Genomic DNA, 6309 nt, shown 5'->3' on the forward strand with positions numbered 1-6309 from the left:
CCTAATATGCAGCAAACTGTAAGACTGCCCATCCTTCCCCATTTTCTCATTATTGAATAACTGGTGATGGTTCCTAAGATCAGAGGATCTCAAACTCAAAGCTCTGCAGGGGCCATGCAGGCAACATACACGAACAAAATGGCGGGCAGCCAACTGGAGAACTAATGGGCTGCGTAGTGGGGGCAGCTTCTACACAGCTCCAGCCAATGGCTGCCAAGGGGCAATGAAGTCCTTTGTTGCCACTCCTAAATTAAGCCAGAGATCTGTTTCTTTCCTCTTTTATTATCTTTTTTAAAAAGTATTTGCAAATTAAAACTGAAATTGTAGAGATGACTGAAGATTAACATATATCTCCTTGGCATGATTATTGCTAAGTATACAGATGACCAGGTAACAAATGATATTCAAACGAGGTGCAGAGTTAACTGTATATAGATGCAGACTTATTTAATTAGAATAAATATGTTAAACTGAGAGACAGCACGGGCTAGTCACAACAGCACAGGGCTTCCAGTCAGACAGGTTTGGGTTAAATTCCCAGGCAGGTTATGCAACCTCGGTAAGTCTCAGTTTTCTCTTGTGTAACGTATAAAGAACTCTTACAACTCAAAAATAAAAAGACAAACAACCCAATCAAAAATGGGCAAAGTATTTGCAGAGACATTTCTCCAAAGAAGATAAACGAACGGAAGATTTACAAATAAGCACACAAAAAGATGCTCAACATGTTTAGCCATCAGGGAAACACAAATTAACCCCGCAGGGAGATGCCTCTTCCTACCCACTAGGATGGCTACAATCAAAAAGACAGATAGTAACAGGTGTTGGCAAGGATGGGGAGAAACTGGAGCCCTCGTATGATGCTGGTGGGGATGAAAAGGGTGCAGCTGCTGTGGAAGCCAGTCTGGCAGAGCCTCAAAAATCGTGAACACCGAGCTACGAGATGACTCAGCAATTCTACTCCTACGTATAGACCCAAGAGAAAGGAAAACATGTCCACACAAAAACTTATACATGAATGTTCACAGCAGTACTATTCACAATAGCCAAAAAAGTGGAAACAGCTTAAATGTCCATCCATTGATTAATGGATAAACAAAGTGCGGTCCATCCGTGCATGGAATGTTATTCATCTATAAAAAGAAATGAACCACTGACATACACTACAATGTGGATGAACTTTGAAAACATGATGCTAAATGAAAGAAGCCAGACGCAAAAGACCACACATTATATGATTCCATGTATACGAGATGATCGGAATAGGCAAATCCATAGAGACAGGAAGCAGATTAATGGTTGTCTGGGCTTGGTGAGGGGATGGGGACTGCCTGCTGATGGGCATGGGATTCTTGTGGGATGATGAATGTTCTGTAACTGAGTAGTGGTGATGGTCACACAGCTTTGTGAATGTGCTAAAAACCCTAGAACTGTGTACTTTAAAAGGATGAATTTTATGGTATGTGAATTATATCTCAGTGTTTTAAATGGTGGATCGATCTCACCAGGCAGGATGCGCAGAGACCCTGAAATGAGGGTCAGTTTGGTGGGGTCAAGGAGGGCAGTGTGCCTGGACAGCGGTGAGTGGGGGAGGGGTGGCAGCAAATGAGGGGCTTCAAAGGGACTGGTAACGTTGTGTTTCCCGGGCTGTCGTGGTTGATGAGTGTTCAATTTATCGTTATATTCTGTAAACTGGAAGTATGCATCAGTCACGGAAAAGTAGTGTGGTTGACATATTTGTTTGCTCAGCGTCCCTCCATTTGGAGAACTGTCCCCCTCCACTGCATGTGACACCACCCCTCTAACCACAGGGATAAACACATTACCCAAACTAGAATAAGCAGAATCTCCAAAATGTGAAGGCTGAAGGGAGGCACGAACAGACAGGAAAAGATCAGAATGGAGCCGTTTGATTGTAAAGACCAGAGAGATGAACCCTGAAATCCTCAGAAGAACCCTGGGTCCTGTCCTCGCCGGTGTCTGCTGTTTACTTCTTCCTTCAATCCTGCGGGTTCTCTTATATCCCTCCTTTGCATATGTTACCTACAAGTGGTTTGTACTGCCTGCAACCAAGGAACCCCAAATGATATCCTGCTTGTACCAGAAGTAGAGTGCTCTTCGGGGGATCCATACAGGGTTCTGAACTTATTTTCAGACTGTGATGGGGTAAAAGGAAGAGAGACTTCCATTTACACTCAAGAATGCTACACTCTGGCCAACAGCTAATCGTGTGCTCACCTGTGATTCCCCTAAGGTCATGAACTCACTGAAGGATTCTGGGGGACTGCTGTCTGCTGCCGTAGACGAAGGGGACAAGGAATGCTGATGTAATGGGTAGGATGGTTGCTTCTGACAGCTGTGAACAGCTTAGAAGAAGGGAACATTAAGCTTAAATTTTAAAATGTTGACTCAATACATGGAACGAAACTGAGGGCCTTTCTACGACCGTCCTACGGACTGTATCTATACAGTGTCCTGATGTGGGCAAGTCCCACATCAGGGAGTGGCAGTTAGCCACCGACGCAAACTGCAGACATGGTTATCATGATAGGCAAGAGGGCAGACATGACCATCACAGCTTCACAGTCGGTCTGACCCACTGAGATTTCTGGCTGTGGTTATCAAGGGTCCCAGGAATGATATCAAGAATCGCTCCTCTGATGTCTTACCTTATTTATACAACAAAGAATAATTCACGTCCGGTGAAGAGAGACTAGCTCATGCACTTTTGAGGCCAGAGTCCTTGAGTGAAGGGAAGCCAGGTCTACGTGAAGATGACAACACGCTTGTGTCCTGTGAGTCTTCCTCTAGCTTTCCCCAGAAGGACTGGCAGCCATTCATCTGAGTAACTGGTCTCGGGAAAGAAAAATTCTAACACCTTTTCAGGAGGTGCTGATTGGACTATTAATTCTTCGGGACCCAGCAAACCCCTGGAGTCCATTTGTCAGGGTCGGGGGCGAATGAGAGAAAAGTGACAATGAAATTTTGACCAGAATCAAAATGTTGAATGGGATATATTTCCCCAGTTCCTACCTGTATTTCATGTAAGCTAAAGTCTTCCAGGGCACAAGGTAGACACTTCCGTCTCCTGCCTTGACCGGTCGAGGCCCTCCAATAACTATCCATAACACACATTTCCTTGATAGCACTTATCACAACCGAAAAATCGTTAACTACTTTTAATTAAAAAATAATAATCTGCTATAATATCTGGCTCCCCAGGTGTACCAGAAGGCCCATGAGGGAAGAAACTTGTCTGATGGTCCCTTACTGTTCCCAGATCTAGAACAGTGCCTGACCCCTAGGAGGCTCTTGATCAATATTTGCTGAGTGAATAGTGATTACCCCATGTCAGCATTAAATGTCCCTGATCTAGTCCACCTTCAGCTGACTCTATGAGAGCATTTTCAGAGACTAATCATATTTCTGTAATTTTCAATGATTTTCTCGGCACCGAGCCAACCAAATTCTAATGGCCAAGAACCAATTGCCGTACATCAGTCAGGACTCTCTTGGTTGCAAGTGACAGAAGCCCCAACTCAGACCTGTTCAGGTGGGAAGGGATTTTGTTGGTTCACTGGACTGAATAGTGCAGAGTGGGTTGACATACACACTCAACCACGTTGTAAAGCTTCCATTCTCCGTGGCTTGTCTCTGCTTCCTCTGGGCTGGCTTCCTCCTTAGGTAAACTCTGGCCGTATGTTGACTCACAGAGTTCTCCCAGCTCGTGACTCAAGCGGAACAGAGTATCCTCCCTGATAGCTCTGGCCAGGGTCCCAGGAAGGGACCTTGGCTTGCATCACATGCCCACTTCTTGACCGAGGGTCAAGGGTAGCCGTAAAAAATTACCACAAACTCAGTGACTTCCAACAATGCAATTTTATTATCTTTCAGTTCTGGAGGTCAAAAGCCTGAAACGGATTTCACTGGGCCAAAATCAAAGTGCCGGCACGGCCACACTCCCTCTGGAGGCTCTAGGGGAGAATCCATTTCCTTTCCTTTTCCAGGTTCTAGAGGCCGCCCGCATTCCTTGGCTTGTGGCCCTTCCTATCAAGGCCAGCAGGGTAGCATCTGCCAATCTCTCTCTGACTCTGACCCTCCGCTTCTGACATCACGTCTCTTTTCCCTGACTGTCACCCTCCTGCCTCTCTCTTCCCCATATAAGGACGCTTGTGATTCATTGGGCCCACCAGATAATCCAGGCTAATCTCCTCATCTCATAATTCTTAACTTAATCACACCTGCAAAGTCCCTTCTGCCACATAAGGTCATATGTTCCCAGGTTCTGGGCATCAAGACATGGCGTTCGGATAGGGCCATTATTCACCTGACCACAGTAGCCAGGTGGGGAATACTATCATTGGTTGGCATGAGTCTTGCGGCATCTCTGGGGCTCAGAGCTTAGAGTCCAGCTTGTCCAAATCCCGGGAACAGAGGGCGATGACGGGAAGACAGAATCAAAGGCTCTAAGAGGCTGACGGGCTAACTTGGAGAAGCCCCAGCTGGGTCAAGAAGACACCGCCTCTGCTAATCACATCACAGCGGCTTCGTGCAAAGCGATGACATGGAAGGACGCCACCTGGGTTACAGGCAGCCTCCACCTTTTACTTCTCTAGATTTTTTCGTCACCCGTCTCACTGGCACTAGTTTTTTTGTGCTTAGCACAGTTCCTGAAATTTGGGAGCAGCTCAATCCTTCTCTTCCTTTTGTGTGTCAGTCACGTGGGTAACAACGTCTTAACCAGCTGAACATCTCCCTTCCCATTTCCTTCACGCCTTTCCCTAGATTTTTATTTCTGTGTGTTGATACCGGATGTTCAGGTTCACAGGTGAGTTCCAGATCAACAAGGATTCGGAGGAGAGGAGGAAAGTGGCCCTTCGTCGAGTGGGCCATCCTGGGTGCGGCAGCCCTGCCCTTCCCCCTGGTGCCCAACAGGCCCAGTGAGTCAGCCCATCGAGGCGATGCCCTCCCTGCCCTGAACCAGTTTTTATGCCACTCCAGACGTCCCAGACGAGCATGTTCTGGCTCAGGATTTAAAACAAAACACAAGAAAAATCATGTTTTTGTCACTCTGAGCTCAGATGCTCTTGTGCCAAAGGAAGTATGAGGATGCTTGCCCAGCCCCAGAGTTAGTTCATTTCTGCTCCAGACACGCTGAGCAGTGGTAGAAAGAGCAGGGCGTTTGGATCCTCCTCCCAGGTCTGCTGTTGGCTGTTTGGGAGACTTGGGGCAAATCCCTTGCATATCAAGAGGATCTATAATAATGACGACATTAAGAAGAATAGTGATAATACTTGCCACCCCATCTCACCTCAGCAAGAACCAGGTAAGCAAGTTCATACATGTGCTTCCTGCACCGTAAAGGGCCCCATCAAGCTCAGACTTGATGGCAGCACGCCCAGCGCCCTCCAGCCAAGGCCCTGTCTTTAAGAAGCTACATGCAGCTGCAGGTTTGCAACTGGCACACAGGAAGATGGGACGCCCACGGAAATTCCAAAGCGGGAGATTATGAAGTCCCCCCAAAGGACAGACCAGAATTCCAGAGCAATTCGGCCAACGTTAGCAGAGCATCTGGTGGTGGCAACGGGGCGCTTGGAGGGATGTGGGCTGTGTCTGGAGAAGGTCATGGCCTCTTGGGGAGACCGGGGCTTATGGAGCACAGTGTGCGAAGTGCCTTGTCACAGCAGTGGTGAATTGACCGACATTTCTGGACAGCAATTTGGCAAAATGTTTACGGAGGCTTTACAAATTCTAGTCTTCCAACTAGTCATCCTAAGAATGTATAAACTAAAGAGCTGATCCAGAGTCAGGAGAAAGAATGATGAGTAAGGAGGGTCATTGCAAGGTTATTTACAAAAACCAAAAGATTGGATCTAAATGTCCGACAGTAGGGGATGGCTGACAGAATCCTAGTGGATGGATGTGGTGAGACCCTGCAAAAACAGAAAATGTTTCTGTGATGCTTGATGACTCGGGGGTGTTTATAGCACTCAGAAAAATGTCTAATACAAACCTATATATGTGTGTATAATGTTTTTTTTTTAAAGATTTTATTTATTTATTTTTTCCCCCAAAGCCCCAGCAGATAGTTGTATGTCATAGCTGCACATCCCTCTAGTTGCTGTATGCGGGACGCGGCCTCAGCATGGCCGGAGAAGCGGTGCATCGGTGCACGCCCGGGATCCGAACCCTGGCCGCCAGCAGCGGAGCGCGCGCACTCAACCGCCAAGCCACCGGGCCGGCCCTGTATAATGTTTTATATGTAATGTTATACACAATAAACACATAGCCAGGCTACACTCCACTGCC

The sequence above is a fragment of the Diceros bicornis genome, chromosome 31, assembly GCF_020826845.1.
Source record: "Diceros bicornis minor isolate mBicDic1 chromosome 31, mDicBic1.mat.cur, whole genome shotgun sequence".
In the NCBI taxonomy this organism is placed as follows: Eukaryota; Metazoa; Chordata; class Mammalia; order Perissodactyla; family Rhinocerotidae; genus Diceros; species Diceros bicornis.